Source organism: Mobula hypostoma, chromosome 25 (genome assembly GCF_963921235.1).
Source record: "Mobula hypostoma chromosome 25, sMobHyp1.1, whole genome shotgun sequence".
NCBI lineage: Eukaryota > Metazoa > Chordata > Chondrichthyes > Myliobatiformes > Myliobatidae > Mobula > Mobula hypostoma.
Genome location: NC_086121.1, coordinates 30671316 through 30693914, shown reverse-complemented (window position 1 = coordinate 30693914; position 22599 = coordinate 30671316). Strand labels below are relative to the sequence as shown.

General features: G+C 41.9%; 1 long non-coding RNA gene across 2 annotated transcripts in view; it reads left to right on the top strand.

Moving 5' to 3' along the window:
* Nucleotides 1-22599, top strand: part of LOC134337840 (uncharacterized) — an 82797-nt gene that overhangs the window by 19963 nt on the left and 40235 nt on the right. For both annotated transcript variants that reach the window (XR_010016086.1, XR_010016085.1), the window contains exon 3: nt 6201-6269. This is a non-coding gene — a long non-coding RNA (uncharacterized LOC134337840). The remainder of the gene's footprint in view (nt 1-6200; nt 6270-22599) is intronic.

The following is a 22599-nucleotide window of genomic DNA, read 5'->3' as shown; positions in this document are numbered from 1 at the left end:
GACAGCTACATGGACAAGAAAGGAATGGAGGGTTATGGGCTGAGTGCAAGTCGGTGGGACTAGGAGAGAGTAAGAGTTCGGCATGGACTAGAAGGGCCGAGATGGCCTGTTTCCCTGCTGTAATTGTTATATGGTTATATGGCTATATGACTGTTTACTCTTTTCAATAGATGCTGCCTGGCCTGCTGAGTTCCTCCAGCATTTTGTGTGTGTTGCTTTGGATTTCCAGCCTCTGCAGATTTTCTTGTGTTCATGTTCCTCCTTTCTTAAGTAGGTTTTTGAACTGAATTTGCAATTTATCAACAGAGTGAGGGATCCCTAGCCTTTTTAATGCCACAGACCCCTATCATTAACTGAGGGGTCCATGGATCCAAGGTTGGGAACTCCTGAGAGGGGGATCTTTCCAAAAGCTAGGGTACTTTGAAATATTATCATTTAAGTATACACCATCTCTACTGCCACCTCTTTTCAGGGTCTAGGAAGCAGGCCATGAGTTCCAGGGCACCTTTTTATCCTTTATTGCATTAATTTGTCTAGTACCTGTTCTTTCGTGACAGTGATTGCTTTATGTTGCTTCTTCCCTCTTTGTCAGATTTTTCAAATCATTGCGATGGTTTTAGTAAAGTTAGACACAAAATACTTTCCCTAAATACTGCATTTGAAGTATTTCCCACTATTGATTGCTCTGTCTCATTCTCCAAGAGACAGATATTTATCTTAGTTACTCTTCTCCTTTTTATATTCTTGCCGATATTTTAGCTGTCAGGGTTTCTATTTCAATTTCTGAAGCAGCTTCTTTAATGTGCAAAATGTTGGGAAATCAATGGTAGACTCCACCAGCGGACATCAATGTCAGAACCCAATCTGGAACTGCTCAGCTGTGTGGAAGCTGAGGACTCCCACTTGAATGAGGGACTCCTAAACTTCCACATGGTTATGGTAATTTTGGGGCGGGATGTGAGGGAAAAGTTACATTGCTCTGTTCTCTTATGGTCTCTAGACACTGGCACTCATTCGCAGAGCAAAGCAAAGGCCAGAAGGGGAACCTTTTCAAACTGCTTGATTCATTTACCACATTTAGGAAATGGCAGCTAAGATATCCTTACAAGAGATCCTTGCTTTCAGGGAAAAGTGGGTATGATTGGGATAGTTGTTTATAATTGAATCATTAAGCTTTTGGCCTTTCACTCAACTCGACCATCACACTTTGACAAGGCTCAGTTTAGAACTGCTCTTACTCGTGTGGAACGGAGCAATCAGGAGAGTCCCCAGTTCAATCCTCAGTCTGCAGAGAAGTATTTAATTTCAGCCACAGTGGTTTATGAAAGCACGGAAATGGCCGTAGCATTCCTGGGGTAGTGAGGTGGGAATATTGACCATGTTTGTTGCCGTCTCAAATAGAGGAGTACTGTTTGCTTGCTTCCTAATGAGCTGTCCCCTCCACCCACCAACTCCTCCACCCCCACCGGCCTCTGGAACAAATACACGCAGAGTGAAGAGAGGTCTGAGTCAGACTTACTAACAGTTTTCATGGTTGAATGGGCTCCTGAACTTCTTTGCTCACGTAAGAAGAATGGTCACTTGGGCAAGGTACAGAAGAGCTGCATGTGCGTACCAGTGCTTTGAGGCAAAGCGGAAAAGAAAATTGGAGAGGGAAAAGTATCCCACGACTAATATTACAATAATCAACAGATTAACATCTGTTTAAGAGTGAGGAATGAGCCTTTAAATACTTTTGGCTCATTTTTATACCCCTTTTTGAAAAACAGGAAGTGATAAATGTTTTCTATAAATGGTGCTCTCAAGAGATTGAACAAAAATGTGCAGAAATTACCACAGGTAACGTTTGCTTAGTGAAAAACAGTGCTTACTTTCAATTTCAGGGAGAGTAAAAAAAAGCCAAAAAAACTAAGAGCAGCCTGACGTTGATTGACAGCATCCCACTTCAAGACATTGTAGTCATCAGATTTCTGAATGAGAATTTTGTGAGTGTTTTTATGTTGCCAGGAACTACCGGGATGGAAAATCAAGAGAAAAAGAAGTGGTTTCAACATTATAATTTGCTGTAACATTTGGGTCAACTCCTCTAATGTGTTAGTGGGTAAATCATCGTCAGTATCCTGCGGGGAGAAGGTATAAATGAGCCTAGGGTTCCTAGTCCTAGGAGGTGTCTTATGATTTTGCATCATCAAAATTTTAAATCTGTAGAGCCTGTTGTTTGGGACTATGGCCGCTGCTTTGCTTCAGAGTTTTCTGCATGATATAGTACACTGGTTGGCATAAACTGCAGCCTTCGTGGTGGAGGAAGCCAGCGTTCAGGGTGCTGGATGGGGCTGCCAATTCAAACCAGCTGTTTTGTCCTGGATGGTGTCTAACATATTGTATCGCTGGAGCTGAATTGATACAGCGAAGTGAAGCATATTCCTATACCCCTGACTCTTGTGTTGTAGACAGTGTCAAGGCTTTTGGAAGTCAAGTATTGAATCACTCTCCATAGGCCTGCTCACCAAGCCTCAATATCCATGCAGTCAATCATTTAAGTTCTGGCCATGGTGCCCTCCAGGATGTTAATGGTCTAGCATAGATTGCTGAACTTTCTGATGCTAACAATGGTCTTGGCCTGACATCTAAATAGCCTGGATGTTACTTCACTTGTAAGCCCACATGGGCTTGGACTTGCTGCATGAGTAGATTCATGTGGAGCTGGGTTGGGAGGGGTAAAAGTTCAAAGTTCATGTTTATAATTGAGACTACTGCCAGCCACAGTGTGTGTGATGGTGCAATATGTTTCAGTCTTTAACTTATTACTTTTGGGAAGAAATCCTGACAAAAGAAATGGCACATGGTAACTAAATTGCTTTCCAATTCAGGACAGCAACGAACGAATCAGACTAAACGTCTGGTAGCGAAGAACTTCCGCAGAGTCTGATTTGATTCTCCAGTCTTATCTGCCATCATTTATCAGACTGTAATTGGCAACCATCTTCCTGAGATGGACAGCTGTGCATTTAAGTTTCACTACAAAAGGTTGAGTGCATAAACTGAGCTGACGCTCCAAATGATTGAATGAGGGAGAGCTGCATTGACCAGCGTTCTGTTTTTGGGACTACTAAACTAGAGCCCCAGCAAATAACTAAAATGGGTGAAAAGTTGCCATACTACATAGGAAAGATGGGAAGAGGGTTTCCCTTGACTAGTACAATTTAAGGCCATGATGCGACACAGGCGCAGTCCAGTGACTATAATTAGACCATTTGACTTGCAAGTGAATAACCTCAACTATCAGGAAAGAAATGGAAATAAGGTGCATAGGAATACCAGTACCTAAGTAACCCCGAAAATTACACATTGTACTGGTTTGGGAATATATGACCATTTCAAGCACGTTTTCATAAAAGTACAAAAGTTATTCACACAGAATACAAACATCAAACATCAAGACAGTGAACAAATTCAAATTAAAATACAATTATTACTATCTATAAACAGTCAATTCCCTGGGGGGGGGGGGCACTGTTCCTGGAAATACCCCACTGACCGCATACTCCTCCTCCAAGGACACTGGGCACGAACGTATCCCCGGAAGAGGGGCGGGCAGTCTGCCATGGCAGAGCCCTTGATTGTTCACTGCCTGGACCTGTGGATGCCCATCTTGGCCAGGCCCAGGAGCAAGGCCACCTGTAGTTCCTCTGAGCAACCCGCCCTCTTCCGTACTGGGTGCCCATATATCAGAAGCGCAGGGCTGAAGTGTAACCAAAACCTGAGGAACACCCCTTGTTCAGATGCTCAAATAGGGGCTGCAACCTTTCACATTCTATGTAGACATGGTACACTGACTCCTTCCAGTCACAGAATGGACAAGTGGATGAACTATCAATGAACCGAATTAAAAAACTTGTTGCACGGTACCTCCCAATGCAACACCTTCCACCCCCGGTCCCCAATATGCAGGAGAAGAACCCCTGAAGCAAGAGGTGACCCACTGCTGCCTTCCCAAGGACAATAAGGGGTGCAGCAGATGGAATAAATGGAGTGTCCACCATCACCACTGACCGTAATTCCACAAGCAAATGGAATCATTCGGTGATGTATGTGAAAACTACAAGCTGTTTTCTTAAAATAAGATTAATGAAAGTGTAAATTTGGCATGGTGAATGTTTACAGGTGGCATAGAGTTTTCCTGGCGAGAAAAAAAGCACAAGTAATCCCTTGGTTTGTTTGGGAGAACATTCCACTTAAAACAAAATATTTCAATTCATATAAATATTTCTCCCTCAGCTTACATCACATGACTGGTAGACATGTTTATTACTTTTGGAATCTTGCTGTGCACACGCTTTGTCCTTTTGTTACCTTTGCTGACACTTCAATAAGTTTTCATTGATTGTAAAGTATTTTGGGATGACTTAAGAATTTCAAAGCTACCATTTAGGTAAATACTAGCATTTAAGAGGCTGTTAAGAGACGTAGAGCTAGGGACACGAATATGAGGAAGATGGAGGGATATGGACATTGTATAGGTAGGAAGAGTTAGTTTTTTTTGAGGGGGGGTGGTTGCTGACTTACCTTTTAGCTGGTTCGGTACAACATTGATCTCCTGCTCTCCTAGTCTGACGTATCAAAGTGTTGAATGGACTGTAGTTTTTTTGATGATCATGGTCTGTTTGGACATTTTGCAATTGCTTGCATGGTGAGGGGTGAGGGTCAGTGCATTTGCTGGACCAATTGGGAGGAGGGGAGGGTTGATGCCTTTAGCTGCTGCCTGTGCATGGGAGGGGGGAGTTTTACAGTTCTAATGTTTCTGTTATTCATTCTTTGGAGTAATTATTCCTGTTCTGTGGGTGTCAGCAAAGAGTAAGAATTTCAGGTTGTATACTGTATACATTCTCTGATATTAAATTGAACTATTGAACCATTGAACACTGTGGGCAGAAGGGCATGTTCCTGTACTATGTTCTTTTTTTGTTACGATATAGTTTGAGCAGTTGGTAGCCTTATGTTGATGGTGTAATTTCTACAGCAAGAACTTCTCCACATTGCTAGCAATGATGTGCAATATATAATTGAATTTTTTATACATTTTATTTTTAATCAAGTAATCCCTCATGTTGCTCTCCGTCATATTAGGCGTCAGAGAGTGAAAGCCAGCTGTATGAAACTGGCAAGCAGGCGTTTTCTTTTCCATGAGTGCAAGTGAATCGTGCCCTCAAGGGTTACAGTCTGCTCATAATGAGCTGGGTGAGCTTTGATTAATTGAGCTTTGAGTGCTTAATCATAGTTTCACCATCAAGTCAGTTATATCTTAGGAAGCTGACACACCAGCCAGCCATTTGTTATATCGCTTGCTATTCTTTTCTGAACTGTTTGATGAAATTGTACACCATTTGTGCAAGGTATGAGTAATTCTGTGTTTAATACTGACATATTTGACTTCGAGCTTTCCCTGTCAGTTTACAAGCTGTTAATCACAGAGTTTCATTTATTGTAGCCAGTGTAGTGTATCTCTGAGGAAAGATCTCACATAAAGATCCATGGAGAGACCCCAACTTCATTTCTCTTCCCGTTGTTAAAGGAGCAGCATTTGCAGTTTTTCTGTCATTCAAGATCAAGTTTGATATTTGCTCAGCCATTACACAGCTTTACCTAGCAGCCTGAAGCTAGTATTGTTTGATATACAGCCTTGTCACCACAACATTGTGAGCCAAATGGCCATACTGTGCTGTCCTGCACTGTTCTGTGCTCTCGTGTGCATCATAGCAGTGCTATCAAGCTAAAGTTAGCACCAAATGAGATTCAAAAACCTGGAGACATTGGAAGTCTGAAATAAAGGCACAGAACGCTAAAAACTCTCAATGGGTCAAGCAGCATCTATTGAAGGGAAAAGGTCAAACTAAAACCCCTGTGGCAGAACTGGGGAAATGATAAAAGTTAGTTAGTTTTACGTTGCAATGGTGAGGGATGGATAGGATAAAGGGAATATCTCTGATAAGGTGAGGTCAGGGTTTCAAAAGTGATTTCTGCAGGTAACACAATTTCAGGTCAATTGATTATTAAGTAAGGTTAGATGGAACAAAAAAGATATAGAGGCTGTGAAATTCAGGCCAGAGCTGTTGATGATACTTGAAACCAAAAATAAAATGCTGGAAATATACAACAAATCTGTCAGTACCTGTGGAATAAAAAATGAATTAACATTACAGATGGATGATCTACAGCAGGAGTTGCAAGTTCCGATACAGAAAGGAAAATATTGGGCCATATTGGGTCAGGTAAGCAAAATATTGGCAACTTTTTGAGGAGGGGCAGAGAGGTGGGGAGGTTTATGGAGGGAACTCCAAAGCTTACAGCTCAGACAGCTGAAAGAAGCACCTTTAATAAATAAACACAGTTATGCACAGGAGTGCCGAATAATACGCACCAATTGAGTTCAAAGTTCTAGGCCTAGAGCAGGTTTCACAGATAGGGAAGCACGAGACCATGGAAGGATTTTCAATTGAGGATGATCAAAATTAAATTGGATCTGCAACGTGAATACAGAGTAGCTATGAGGACTGTAATAATCAGATTTAATATGAATCGTACCTAACATCCAAAGGAACAGCTCTCTAATGATTGGAATCAAACCCAGTACAAAAATGACAGAATTTTATGAAGACCAATCACCTCAGTGCCAGTCCCTTGATAGAATATCTCCCAATCCCTTCTCCCACCATTCCCGCAACACAGCTGCAGTGTGACCCCAACAGTGAAGATGCAGTGGGTTTCTAAGGCTTCTCCCAAGTTAGTGTACCTAATATCAGATCAGAGAACAGCTTCATGGGAATACCACTCTTGTTGACTTCGTATAAACTATGAAGCATCATTGAGTCACAATCCTGGAACTCCCCGTCAGGATGTGTGAGGATAGTACATTTACCACTCAATGCGATGATTCATCACAAACTTCTCAAGAGGAGTCTGGGAAGAGCAGTTGGTACTGGCCTTGCCAGCGATTTCACATGATGGACTGTAAAACAATCCACATTCTAAAGCTTAGAGTATTGAAGTTTAGGCCAGTATTTTATTCTCGAACCTAATGATGCTAAGTACAGTTGAAGGTCCCAATTTCAATTCCTCCATCTCTCAATACAGGATTGCAGCCCAAAATCAGAATGTGTGTTGAACCTGAGATGCTTATTATAGTGTTAGCCACTGCCTCACAGTACAGGGTATGAGATGAATCCATATGATGTTGTAGGCATCACTGAATAGTGGCTAAAAGATGATTATAGATGGGAGCTTAATGTCCAAGGATACACCTTGTATCGAAAGGACAGGCAGGAAGGCAGAAGGGGTGGCTTTGCTCTGTTGGTAAAAGTTGAAGTCTCATCATTTGAAAGAGCTGGGTCGGAAGATGTTGAATCATTGTGGACGGAGCTATGGAACTGCATGGGTAAAAAGACCCTGAACCCAAAGACACAGAACCCGAAACAATAGTAATGATGTGGTCTACAAATTGCAATGGGAGATAGAAAATGCATGCCAAAAGGGCAATGTTACAATAGTCATAGGTGATTTCAATATGCAGGTAGATTGGGGAAATCAATTTGGCGCTGGATTCCAAGCAGGAGAATTTCTAGAATGTTTACGAGATAGCTTTTTAGAGCAGCTGTGGTTGAGCTCACTAGGTCATCAGCTATTCTGGATACGGTGTTGAGCAATGAACCAGAATTGATTAGTGAGATTAAGGTAAAAGAACTCTTAGGGGTGAGTGATCATAATATGACTGAATTCACCCTGAAACTTGAAAAGGAGAAGCTTAAGTCAGATGTAGCAGTATTACAGTAGGAGTTGGCCAGAATGAATTGGAAAAGAACACTGGCAGGGATGATGGCAGAGCAGCAATGGCTGAAATTTCTGGAAGCTATATAGATGGCACAGGATATATACATCCCAAAGAGGAAGAAGTATTCTAAAGGCAAGATGACGCAACTGTGCTAACAAGAGAAGTCAAAGCCAACTTAAAAGCCAAAAGAGAGGGCACATAATAGAGCAAAAATTAGTAGAAACTTAGAGGCCTGGGAGCGTTTTTAAAACCAACTGAATACAACTATAAAAGTTATTAAGAAGGTAAGGATGGCATATGAAAATAAATTACCCAATCATATTAAAGAAGATACCAAAAATTTCTCCAGGTACATAAAGTGTAAAAGAGGTAAGATAGTAGAAACAGGACTGCTGTAAAATGATGCTGAAGAGGTGGTAAATGGAGACAAGGAAATGGCAGGTGAACTGAATAAGTATTTTGCATCAGTCTTCATTGTGGAAGACATTAGCAGTATGGTGAAGTTTCCAGGTGTCAGGGGTCATAAAGTGTGTGAATTCACCATTACTAGAGAAAAGGCTCTTAGAAATCGAAAGGTCTGAAGATAGGTAAGTCACCTGGACAAGATAGAATACACTCCAGTGTTTTGAAAGTAGTGGCTGAAGAGATTGTGGAGGCATTATTAATGATCTTAAAAGAATCACTAGAATCTGGAATGGTTCCGGAAGACTGGAAGACTGCAAATGTCACTTCAAGAAGAGAGAGGGGCAGATAAAAAGACATTATAGGCCAGTTAGGCTGACTTTAGTGGTTGGAAAGATGTTGGAGTCAATTGTTAAGGATATGGTTTTGGGGTACTGGAGGCACAGGATAAAATAGGCCATAGTCAGCATAGTTTCCTCATCAGAAAACCTTGCCTGACAAATGTGTCAGAATTCTTTGAAGAGATAACAAGCAAGATAGACAAAGGAGAATCGATTGATGTTGTGTACTTGGATTTTCAGAAGGTCTTTCACAAGGTGCCACACATGATGCTGCTTAACAAGCTACGAGCCAATGGCATTAGAGGAAAGGTTCCAGCATGGATAAAGCAGTGACTGATTGGATAAAGCAGGAAGCAAAGAGTGGGATTAAAGGAAGATTTTTCTGGTTGGCTGCCAGTGACTAGTGGTGATCCACAGGGGTCTGTGTTGGGACCAACTCTTTTTACATTATATGTCAATGATTTCGATGATGGAATTGATGGCTTTGTTGCTAAGTTTGCAGATAATACAACGACAGGTGGAGGGGTAGATAGTTTTGATGAAGTAGAGAGGCTACAGATGGATTTAGACAGATTTGGGGAATGTGCAAAGAAGCAGCAGATGAAATACAGTGTTGGGAAGTATATGGTCATGAACTTTGGTAGAAGAAATGAAATGGTTGACTATATTCTTAATGGAGAGATAAATCAAAATTCTGAGGCTCAAGGGGACTTGGGAGTCCTTATGCAGGATTCCCTAAAGGTTAATTTGCAGGTTGCGTCTGTGGCAAGAAAGGCAAATGCAATGTTAGCGTTCATTTCAAGAGGTCTGGAATATAAAAGCTAGGATATCATGTTGAGACTTTATAAAGCACTGATGAGGTCTCACTTGGAATACTGTGAGCAGTTTTGGGCACCTTATCTTAGAAATGATATGCTGAAACTGGAGAGGATTCAAAGGAGATTCACAAAAATTGTTGCAGGATCGAATGGCTTGCTATATGAAAAACATTTGATGGTTCTGGGTCTGAATTCACTAGAATTCAGAAGAATGAGGGGGTGACCTCATTGAAACCTATCAAATGGTGAAAGGTCTTGATAGGGTGGATGTGGAGAAGGTGTTTCCTATGGTGGGAGACTCTAAACCCAGAGGACACAGCCTCAGATTAGAGGGCGTCCTCTTAGAATGGAGATGAGGATGAACATCTTTAGCCAGAGAGTAGTGAATCTGTGGAATTTATTGCCACAGGCAGCTGTGGAGGTCAAGTCTTTATGTATATTTAAGGCAGAGGGTGATAGATTCTTGATTGGTCAGAACATGAAGGGATATGGGGAGAAGGCAAGAAATTGGGGCTGAGGGGAAAAGTGGATCAGCCATGATGAAATGACAGAGCAGACTTGATGGGCCAAATGGCCTACTTTTCAACCTCTATATTTGGTCTTATGGCCTTATAATTAAGTATTAACAGATGGTGAAATAAATGTAGAAATAGTAAGATTGAGTGTTCCTGTGACCCAGGCACATCCATTCTATTTATAATAAAAATGTCATAACTGAGCCTAGAAGTCCTCCGAATTGGAAATTGATGCCTGGTTTATAGGCAAAAACATAACAATAATGTTGAAGTTACATTTTTGAGCAAAATTGGCATATGAAATAAATTAGCGTCATGGTCCAGACATTAATTTCACTTCAGAAATGTTGTGTCAGTCAGTACTGCCGAGGCAGACTTTTTCATTTTCAAATTCACGCTTCCTAGCTCAAGCACCTAGCTTCCTCTTTTAAAAAAAAACAGAACAAGCACAGTGTTCAGCTTGAAACATTTCTCCTTAACCTTCTGCAAACATTACTTCTGCAAAGGCCCTTGGCAGATTGATCCCTTCACAATGAAGCATTGGATATTGACTCTCCCTTCATGCCAACAGAAACATCTGATGGAAGCACATTTGCCAAGATAGAGCCAGAATGGTTGGCACCATCAAGCGTGCTTGGCTTCTGCCCTCATTGAATGCTCCTATACACTAAAGGGAGAAATCCAGTATATACTGCTTGTATATGGCGCATAAATTTCCTTCCTGATCACCACCAGTGAGCACTTCCAAATGGTAGAATTTCTTAAGTCGTAGAAAGTGAGTTGAACAATTGAATATTGATTGCGTATATTGATACTGACTAGCTACTGTATATAACATGTTCACCATTTTCCATAAAAGCTGAATGTAATACTGGATTATAAAATATTACAACACCGTTGAAGCCTTCTTTAAGTATTCCAACTAAATGCAATCAATAGGTTAATTGTTCTAGGCTGCAAAAATCTAGTCACGGTCACTGGGGATACTGCAGATAAGACCCAAGGACATAGGAGAAGAATTAGTCCATCGGCCCATCGAGTCTGCTCTGCCAGTCAATCATGGCTGATTTATTTTCCCTGTCAACCCCATTCTCCCACCTTCTCACCGTAAACTGTGACATCTTTACTAATTAAGTACCTTTCAACCTCTAATTTAAATATACACAATGACTTACCCTCCACAGCCATCTGCTGAAATAAATTCCACAGATTCACCACCTTCTGCCTAAAGCACTGTGGGACTTTGAATAGCACAGTAACTGAGCACGTGATATGAGCATGTTGGAGTTCATTGGACAGGTCAGTCGCAGAAAGGCTCAAGACGCTGGTGGTGAATGTGGATGGGATTGGTCAATGGGCACGTCCACAGAATGTCGCGAGATTTGATGGAGGTGTAAGTACCAATGGAACATTTGAGTAGCTCACCTCAAAGTCTTGAATGTGCAGCTGGCATGGGAGAGAGAAATACGCCATACCAATTTTATTGCAAGTGGATATGTAGAAACATCCTTTGTTTGTCAGTGATGAGGGTTTGGAAATAACCACCACCTGATAATAGACTGGCTGCTGGAAGTACAGTTACAATGGTATTGGTGGTGAGGTACAGCTGGGTGTCAGTGCCAAGTGGAGAGAAGGAATAAAGGGGAGCAAAGAGATATTCTGTTAGGGAGATAAACTTGGGAAGAAAAGCATCGAACCATTAATGGGTAAAGAGATGGATTGTGGTACAGAATTCAGCAAAGGAGTGGAATGAAATACAGGAAGAGAAGTGCTTCTATATCTAAAGCACACCCTCCTCTCTTCCACACATTTTTGCTTTGCTTACATAAAGGGAGCAGATGTAATTGCATGACTTGCATTTAAAAGGAACCCTTTAAGGACATTCTTCAGAATTTGGCAGTCAATGAAGCATTCTTGAAGAGTAGTCCTGTAGTACAGTCAACACTGCAGCCAATGTGTTGCCAGCAGACTCCTACAGACAACAATGTGCTAACAATCAAGCAATAAGTTTTAGTGACATCCCCTGAGAGATCCTGATCTGCTTCAAGTACTGCCGTTGGATCTTTTGCATCCACCTGAGTGAGAAGGGAGAGCTTTGATTCTATTACAGTTTGGATCCACTTTGATCACAGAGATGTTCAAGCTGTTAACTGCCCTTCACCTTTTGATTTAACGTCTCCTCCAATGACTGGATGACACATCTGGGATCACAGTGCTCACCCCATGCCCTTGAGGCTTGAGATGGTGGCCATCTTGAGATTGGACGTCACTTCATTGAATCTCAAGGGCTCTGAGAAAGCATTGACATCCTTTCCTATCCTCTGACTTGGGTAAGAAATGACCTGAAAAGCACATCAGCTGCTACAGAACTGAGCATAGATTCAAAGTGATGGCATGAAAGAGATGGAAGGAGGGTATTAGTGGACTTCATAGTGCCAGGGAATGTTTCAGTTTTGTATCGCACCAAATACACCACTGGTACAGTAGTCCCTAATGAGTTACTGACTAGCTAAATAGTTAATACTAATAGGTGGAGCAGCAGTATAAAGTTACACCCATTGTTATCTCAAAATTACTTTAAATTTAATGTACATCAGAAGATCCCAATTAGAATATTGGATGGATCTGAAACACAGCCAAGAGTCACAGGGTGTACCTGTAGAAGGGTAATAGTAAGTATAAGATCCATAATAATTCACAATCTTATTCTCCCTTTGTCCCCATATTTACCATCATGCGTTCCCCAGATATAGTCCTTCCGTTGCCTGCTAGTTGGCAAACAACAAAATTGGCAAGCTTGATCTTAAAACAGTGCAGGCGCTGTATGGTCTTAATTTTGACATGACAACTGGAATAATTCAAATCAGAATCAGGTTTGATATTACAGGTATATGTTGTGAAGTTTGTTAACTTTGTGGCAGCAGTGCAGTGCAATACATGACAATAAAGAGAAAAAATGTGAATTACGGTAAGTATATGTACAGTGTATATTAAATAGTTAAATTAAGTAAGTAAGTAGGGCAAAAAACAGGAAGTAAAAAAGTAGTGAGGTAGTGTTCATGGGTTCAATGTCCATTCAGAAGTCAGAGGGCAGAGGGGAAGAAGCTGTTTCTGAATCATTGAGTGTGTGCCTTCAGTCTTCTGTACCTCCTCCCTGTTGGTAGCAATGAGAAGAGGGCATGTTCTGGGTGATGGAGGTCCTTAATGATGGTTGCCACCTTTTTACAGCACTGTTCCTTGAAAATGTTCTGGATACTTTGGAAGATAGTGCCCATGATGGAGCTGACTAATTTTACAACTCCCAGCAGCTTACTCCAATCCTGCACAGCAGCCCCTCCACACCAGACGGTGATGCAGCCAGTTAGAAACCTCTCCATGCTACATCTGTAGAAATTTGCAAGTGTTTTTGGTGACATACCAAATCTCAAAGTCCTAATGAAATATAGCCGCTGTCTTGCCTCCTTTATAGCTGCATCGTTATGTTGGGTCCAGGTTAGATCCTCAGAGATATTGACCCCTAGGAACTTGAAATTGCTCACTCTCTCCACTTCTGATTTGGTGACATGTTTCTGAATTGAGTACTGGAAATCTGATATTTCCCAGTGCATTTATCTGGAAATTCTGTTGCCCTTTTATCATTGACCCGCTTGTCTCTTCTGAAAATTAGAAGCAATACTGTTTGAACAATATATCTCTTCATATATTTGTAGTCTTTATAGTGTTGGCACTTGGGCAAGTGGTTAAGGCTTCAGTCTAGTGATCTGAAGGTCGCTAGTTCGAGCCTCAGCTGAGGCAGCATGTTGTGTCCTTGAGCAAGGCACTTAACCACACATTGATCTGCAATGACACCGGTGCCAGGCTGTATCGGCCCTAGTGCCCTTCCCTTGGACAACATCAGTAGCGTAGAGAGGGGAGAACTTGCAGCATGGGCAACCGTCTGTCTTCCATACAACTTTGCCCTGGAAACCTTCAAAGGCATAAATCCATGGTCTCATGAGACTAACGGATGCCTAGCATGTGCCAGTTGACTATTGAACTATAGAACTTTATCAGAGACAACACCAACACTATCTCCAATCAACATCCATGAACTCCAAGAACAGCTACAAGATGTGCATTACAGCAACGATTCTGACCAGTCTTAGCTCAGAGAAAAGTACCTGGATCAATTATACTGTACTATAATTTCAAATTGCAGACTCTCCCTGGGTAATGAACACATGATTATCGATACCCTATACAAATGAAAGAGCATTTAGGAGACCATGGGATGGCTGGAGATGGATTCAACAACTGCTGCTAGGCTGCAGGCATGAGGCATCCCTTTCTGGCTTTTCTCCCCCTTCCTCAAGCCACCCATTTGGGGACCGGGTCACACCGATAAGAGCTGGAAGCAGTGATCAGGCTCACTAAAGCAGTGAGGCTGGTTGGTGACCACTCTTCCCACCCTGCTCACTCTCCCAGCACAGCTGTTTCTGTGACCTCCACGACTGCACACTGTTTTTGTTGTTTCTGACTTATGAAAAATTCCAATTATGAGCTACTCTCAGAAACAGAACCTTGTCGTAACTTCGGGTCTGTACTTCAAGACTGAGGATAAAGCAGGGAGTATTTCTGGTCAATTCTCCCATCCTTTTTTATTTTTGAACCTGACTTATTGTCAGTCTCATGGGATTGTGTCTATAGAACAATACACTGCACATACCAAACGGAAAGATCTTCTGGTACTGTGAATTTGCCCCACACTAATGTGATGCTTCACATCACACAAACCCACCATAAATCAACAATGAAAAGGTATGAGGTAATATGGAAAAACCGTCCCGAAAAAAAATCACTTTCAAGCCCTCAAGAGCAGGACTTCCCAACTTTTATTATGCCATGGACCCCAACCATTCTTGCCATAGAGGGTGTTCAAAGAAGGTTCACCAGATTGATTCCTGGGATGACAGGACTTTCATATGATGAAAGACTGGATCAACTACGCTTATACTCTCTGGAATTTAGAAGATTGAGGGGGGATCTGATTGGAAAGGGATTGGACAGGCTAGATGCAGGAAGATTGTTCCTGATGTTGGGGAAGTCCAGAACAAGGGGTCACAGTTTGAGGATAAAGGGGAAGCCTTTTAGGACCGAGATGAGGAAAAACTTCTTCACACAGAGAGTGGTGAATCTGTGGAATTCTCTGCCACAGGAAACAGTTGAGGCCAGTTCATTGGCTATATTTAAGAGGGAGTTAGATATGGCCCTTGTGGCTAAAGGGATCAGGGGGTATGGAGGGAAGGCTGGTACAGGGTTCTGAGTTGGATGATCAGCCATGATCATACTGAATGGTGGTGCAGGCTCGAAGGGCCGAATGGCCTACTCCTGCACCTATTTTCTATGTTTCTATGTTTCTATTAACCAACAGGTCTGTGGACACCAGGTTAGGAACCCTTACTCTACAGTGATCAAAACAAGCCCAGGAAATTTCTCTGGAAATGATTAATGTCTCACTAAAATCTGTCACAGCCAGGGATCTTTTTTAAAAAGAAAAAGATACTTTTCAGTTAGTATGTGGATTGTATTTTCTTGGTGTAACCTCATGGGTATGCAGTGTTCATTGGATTGTTTACTTTTTATGTCTAATTGTTTGTCTTTGGACTAGATCTGGTGTTTCACTTCGTGTTGCAGATGTTTCATTTGGTATCGTGGGGATTGTTGAGCTCTCAGCATTTATCACTTTTATTCAATTTGGGGTTATTAAGTTAGCAGGTATTTTCAGTGTCTTGTATTATAGTTGTTTGGCCTTTGGGGATTATTGTTTCATCTGGACACCAGAGCTGTATGATTGGCCCTAAATTCCTACGTGCTCCAGGGTATATTTCAGGGGGGCATGCCAACCGCTCTTTGCTCAGTCATTGTGGATCCATGTCTGGTGAAACTCAGAATGAGTTTTTCTGTGTGTCGTGACTGATTTCAGTTCTTCGAGACTCTGTATAGCTTGTCTGAGTTCTTGTTAATTTTGCAGGTTATTTTCCGTAATGAGTCTTGTGTTTTGTTTGCATTGCCGAAACCTCTGTGATTCCTGCACTTGAGTTTGATTGTGACCCTTACAAAAACCAACTTTTGTATGAAAATAATTTTCATTCCACCCAGGGGCGATCTAGTACAGCTCAGGCTTGGGATGAGTGACAATTTAGCACAAGTATATGGAAGTGACCGTCTCCATCACCAGGATGCCTCACCACTTACGCTTGGTGACGTTATTATTTTCCATTCGCCACAAACAATATATCCTGCAGGTCGCCACAGGAAAGCCTGAACTGGAACAGACATTAAATTACTTTGACCATCAGAGGAGCAGTCCATGCTGCAGCATGGAGCAACTGCTGAGTTTGCAGGCACACACAGAACTGCACATTGGAAAACAGGAGCAGCAACAGGGTATATAGTCCTTCAAGGCTGCCCTGCCTTTTAATATGCTCACTGCAGATTACCCCCAGCTCTCAACTCCTCTTCCATGCCAATTCCACAGAGCCTCATTTCCCAAGAATTCCAAAAAATTATCTACCTCTTCTTTAAAGAATCCAGTGATCTTACCTCCATCCCGTGTAAGAAGAAATTCCTACATACCTGTGCTTCAGTTTTAAGTGATTGTTCCTTTATCTACTAAATATGGCTTCTAATTTGATATTTTTCCACTTGTAGAAACATTTCAGCATCTATTTGTCATGTCCCCTTAGGATGTTATATGTTTTAATAAGATCATGCCTCATTCATCTTATGTTCAAAGAATACATGTCAAAACAATTTTGGTTGTTCAAGATGGTACAACTCTCTCATCTCGTGAATCTCTTCTGGACTGCCTCCAATGCTAGAATATTCTTTCTTTTTAAGGCTGTAAGATCAAGACTGTATACAGCATTCCAGGTGCAGTCTCACCCACACCCTGTACAATTGTGCAATACTCCTCTATTTTTTAATCCATTTTCCTCGCTATAAAGGCCAATATGCCATTTGCCTTCTTAGTACTCATTGCATCTACCCACTAACATTTTATACTTCATGCACAGGAAGACCCCAGGTCTTTCAGTACTCCAGTCATTTATAATCTCTCTCCATTTAGATAATAGTCTGCCTTTTGATTTCTTCCACTGAAAAGCATAACCATTCACTTTCCGTCACTGAACTCCCTTTCCCACGTTTTTAAGCACTCTCTTAACTCAGCAGTCTCCAACCACCGGGCCGCAGACTGGTACCAGGCCACAAAGCATGTGTTACCGGGCTGCGAGGAAACGATATGAGTCAGCTGCAGCTTTCCTCATTCCCTATCACACACTGTTGAACTTGAACATGGGGTTGCCAACTGTCCCGTATTTGCCAGGACATTCCGTATATTGGGCTAAACTGGTTTGTCCCAAATGGGACTGCCCTTGTCCCATATTTCCCCTGCTAAGGTAGAGCGTTCCAATGAAACCTTTCGTGCTGAAATGGCGTAAAGCAAAGAAGCAATTACCATTAATTTATATGAGAAAAATTTTTGAGCGTTCTCAGACCCAAAAAATATCCTACCAAATCATACCAAATAACACATAAAACCTAAAATAACACTAACGTATCGTAAAACCAGGAATGATATGATAAATACACAGCCCATATAAAGCAGAAATAATGTATGTACAGTATAGTCGGGAAGATTAAGTCAAAACTGATTTGTGGAAAAATATCGGCACGTACGCACATTCTCACACAGGTGCTCGATCAAGGCTTCATGGTCATGGTAGTCTTTCACTTGTGTCCTGTATTTGACTGCTATTTTTGTCCCTTATTTGGGAGTGAGAAAGTTGGCAACCCTAACTGTAAAAGACATATTGAGGTGAGTTTAACCCTACTCGAACACCCCCACCACCGGTCGGCCGGTCCGCAAGAATATTAGATTATGAGGACACGCAGTCCTCTTTTATTGTCATTTAGTAATGCATGCATTAAGAAATGATACAATATTCCTCCGGTGTGATATCACAGAAACACAGGACAGACCAAGACTGAAAAACTAACAAAAAACATATAATTATAACATATCATTACAACAGTACAACAATACCATAACTTGATGAAGAACAGGCCATGGCACAGTAAAAAGTTCAAAGTCTCTCGAGTGTCCCACATCTCACGCAGACGGGAGAAGGAAGAAAACTCTCCCTGTCATGCCCGACCACAGTCCGACTCTGAGTCGTCCGAAAACTTTGAGCCTCCGATCAGCCCTCCGACACCAAGTACCGAGCACCATCTCTATCCGAACGCTTGAACCTCAGCCTCGGTCGCCAACAGCAGGCAAAGCTGGGGATTTTGGGGCCTTCCCTCCGGAAGATTCTCGATCGCGCAGTAGCAGCGGCAGCGAACCGGCATTTCAGAAATTTCTCCAGATGTTCCTCTGTGCTTTCACGTCTGTCTCCATCAAATCAGAATTGTCCACGGCCCCTATTTAACAGATATGATATCATTTCACCGGAGAGCTGCTTGCGCTGCGTCGCACTGCTGTCTTCTCCTCCCACCTGGTATTGTCAATATTAAACCGGTCTGCAGTGCAAAGAAAGTTGGGGACCCCTGTCTTAACTGATCTTTACCCTGTTGCAGGGTGCACCTGTGCTCACCGCAGTACACACCAATAGATCCATCACCGCTGACACAGCAGCAAGTCTCTTTGCACTGGTTATTCATCTGCCTTTGCCTATGTTTCTGACTCATTGCAGTGGCTGCAGCCACGCTGGCAGGTGCATTGGAGTACACCACATTTGGATGAGAAGGGAGGTCAGAAATAGTTCTAGGTCAAGACAACCTGTTTTTGGGATTCCTTGTTTAGTCATTGGCAATAGCCTTCTGCTCTGGCAGCAGTGAGGGTAAGTGAAAGCAAGGGAGCTGCCTTTCTGGGAGCGGACTGCAAATTCATGCTACTTCCCTGAGACGAAGTTTCAGGAATCATGTAATACTTTGAAGGACGGACTGTCAGAATGTTGTATCTTGTGATACTGGAATCCAGAGAAATGATGTGGACAGTCTGAGCATGCACGGCATTAAACAGGGCACTGCCACACTCACTCTGTGGTAACTTATCCTGGCCTGCAATGGAGGCTCTGATTTCAGTGGCCAGTTGAGGCACCCATCTTGGTCTGAAGGGTATTGATATGGGATTGTCGCTATTGCCGTGCTCCATTTCCATTTCAGGCTGCAACTTGGCTCCCATCTCATATATCCCATGTTTGCACAAACTTTCCAACAGACCTGACCTGACCAAGCCTCATGTTTCTTCATGACTGTGCACGCGATCTTAGTCCCTTTCTAGAAGGGCTGGCATGAGACTACTGGCCAAGGAGCTGGCATGCAAGGTTTTCTTTCCCTGACTTGGCTACGTACAGTGAGTAACCCCATTAAGTCCCACTTCTGGTCTTTGATGTGCCGTGTCACGATCAGAGTTACTAGCTGGGATTATTTGATGGAGCAACTCCAAAGTTTCATGAGCCAGGTTCACAGCTGACCTGATTTCCAGAGGATCTGAAATAAGAAATCTGCAAGGGCATGGTCATGGTTAAAAGATGTGAAGCATAACAGGGACATACTTATCAGAGGAACTGTAAAGGAGAATTAGGTTCGTACCACCATCTTCAGTGATCTCAGATCCTATGTTCTCTACAGATTGCCACTTTACCAAATATCAACCTATTTATTAAAGCTATTAGCTCTTGCACTAGCTCTTATGCAGCTCATCCATCTATTATTGCAAGATAAGGGGTTGACTGTTGAGATTTGTAGAGATTTCTCCTCATGTTGAATGAAAGGTTGAGGGGAACTGGCACAGCAGAGGAGTTGAGGCCACAAATAGAGCCGTTGTGATCATATTGGATAGTGAGACAGACTTGTTTGCAGTGCTTATTTTCTTCTGCAGATTATTGTGCCATTGTGTTCATCCCTTCTCTCCAGCACTGCTTCAAAAATATTTGGCTATCAACTTCTGTCTCTATTACTATATGAAGGACAGCAACTTTTCTTCAATTCGTCTTAGACCATGGATCCCTTTGTAGCTGTAATTTGCGATTTCACCACTGATTCCTGGGTGTGTCTGTGGGAAATGGTGGAGAGTGGTAAAAAAGGCTGTTAGAAGAGTGCTAAATGTGAGGTTTACAGAGTAGTGAATAAACGCATCTGTGTAGATGGTAGGACTTGTGGCTGTTCACGCTGGTCTTAGGGAAATTACATTTTTTTTCTCCACTGGGACTAGCTGTTTGCAATATATATTAACCTAACCTGAACTTCTTGTACCAGAGCTTATCTATCTCAATTCACTTGGGCCTCCTATGTCTGTGAGTATGTAGAACCACTTTCCCAGTGTCCACTTCTTCAACCTGGACGAGAAGGGGGAGTGACGTTCAGATAATGAGCCCAGTTCGGTGCACATGCTCTATTCCTGACCGACTTTCACTTCAAGCTTTAGAATGAGCACCAGCAAGAGTAAAGGGTCAGCGATTACCTCCCGTGAAGAGGTGTAGGCAGGGTTCTCGCTAAGGTGTGCGCCTGTGCACACGCACACATCCAATGCTACTAGTGCACAAAGGAATTTGAACTGTACATAGCCCCCCCACCTCATTGGCATGTGAAGTATATTTCACAATCATACACAATCGCATTTCCTTTTCCGATTTCTGATGCAGACAGTGTTGACAACATGGAATTTGAGATGATTTATCAACAGATTTTAGAACTGCTATATTTATACGTTTTTATTGAAGAAATTATTGATTCACTATGTCGAATTCCAAAGAAGCAAAGAGCCTGAAGTGCATAAGAACTGCTAGTTCATTTAAAGTGGAATGGTTTAACGGAACAATGGAAACTGCTGCACTGAAAGCTCATGAGGTCTGGAACATGCAGCTATGAGAAATACAGTATTTATGTACAGTTCAGAAACTGGAGTTACCTTTGTGTATTTTTGAAAGTGGGAAGAAGTGGAGTGATACTTGGAAACTTGACTTTTTGAAGTATCATCGAGCAAGCAAATCACATACGGACAGTGTGCAAAAACTCCAGCAAGAGAATCCTTCATTACCCACTACAGGCCTGCTACGTATGTTTTGTGAGACTGCAGATGAATGAAAGAGAAAATGATCAAACCCAGAGAAGATCAACGTTCTTATTGACAGTATTTTGCTAGCTGTTAAAATGAATACCTTGATATGTAAAATTCAGTGCACGCGTGTCGTTGTCACTGGGTAAAAAATTGCACAGCATAAGATTTTTGCACACAGTGGTCATTACAAATTAGAAGGAGCATTGGGTGTAGGGCAAGGCATAGGTTAATTTAGCGATGTTGTAATATTCAAGTCGAGTTTATTGTTATGTGCTCAAATACAGTGAAGATAAGTACAAACAATACAGTGAAAATTTACTTGATATAGCATCACTGACACATAGGTATAGACAGCACACAGAACATAAATTCTACATAAATTATTCATAAAATTATTACCAAACAGTGAAAAAAACTGCAAGACCAAGACATTGGTGCAAAAAAAAAGGACAAAGACACAATTGTAGGCAAGTCTTTGGTAGTGCAGAGGTAGTCCATAGTGCTTCATTGCCAAGGTATGATTAGGTTTGTGTAGTTAGGTTCATGAACCTGATGACTGAGGGACAGGAGCTGTTCCTAAAGCTGGTAGTTTGGGATATCGGGCTTCAGCGTCTCCTGTCTTATGGCAGTAGCTAAAGGAAGGCATAATCGAGGTGGTGGGAATCCTTGACGTGGGTGATGGGATCCTTGACCCAGATGTTGGGGATCTACAAACTGTTTTCAGTCATCATATATTAATAAAATAAATTATTGTGATTGGTAATACTTCGGGCATAATGAGGTGCCAGAAGGAAAACCTGGAGTGAATTGAAGCAAGGCAAACTTGTGGTAATCCCTTGCACGTTGTCACTTTGGTACTTCTTTTATATTTGATTGAAAGTCTAGGCCTTTACTACTTGAATGTAAGTGGCCTTTAGACCATTTTGGGTCTCAGACAAATGAGAAAGGACGATACTGGGTTCAGGTTTCATACATAAGGATTTAAACTGATCAGAAGGAACAGAGCAGTGGCACACCAAAGGAGGGGTAGTATTACGACTGAGCGACAGGCCTGACAGTTATTGAAAGAATTAATTAAATGTCAGCTGAATGGAGGCCTGAATCAACTTGGGTGGAAGTCTTTGACACAAAAGGAAAGGAAATTAATAAGCAGGAATTGCTATAGACCACCAGGATATGAGAAGGAAATTGGTGAGGAGTTATTTCAGTAAATGGGGAGTACATTGGGGAAAGGGAAGGTTCTAATTATAGGTGATTTTTATTACCATGAAGTCAGGGTGGGCTATCTGAAAGGAGAGCTAAACTCCTGGAACTAATGCAGGACTGCTTTCTGGCATTGAAATGGTACTGTGTGATTTTAATAATGAAACCTTTCATGTGATTGTGTGAAACTCTTCTGATTGCCAATTTTACAAAGAAAATTAACCCATTTATTTAAGTGATTGGCACTGAATCCAATTGCATCTTCATGCGATGGGTGTTTGATGGTCTTTGTTGTGTGGGATTTTTCTTTAAATAGGTTCAATAGCATTTCCTTATTTGTGGCTGCCTGCAAGAAGGCGAATCTCAGGGTTGTATACTGTATACGTGCTTT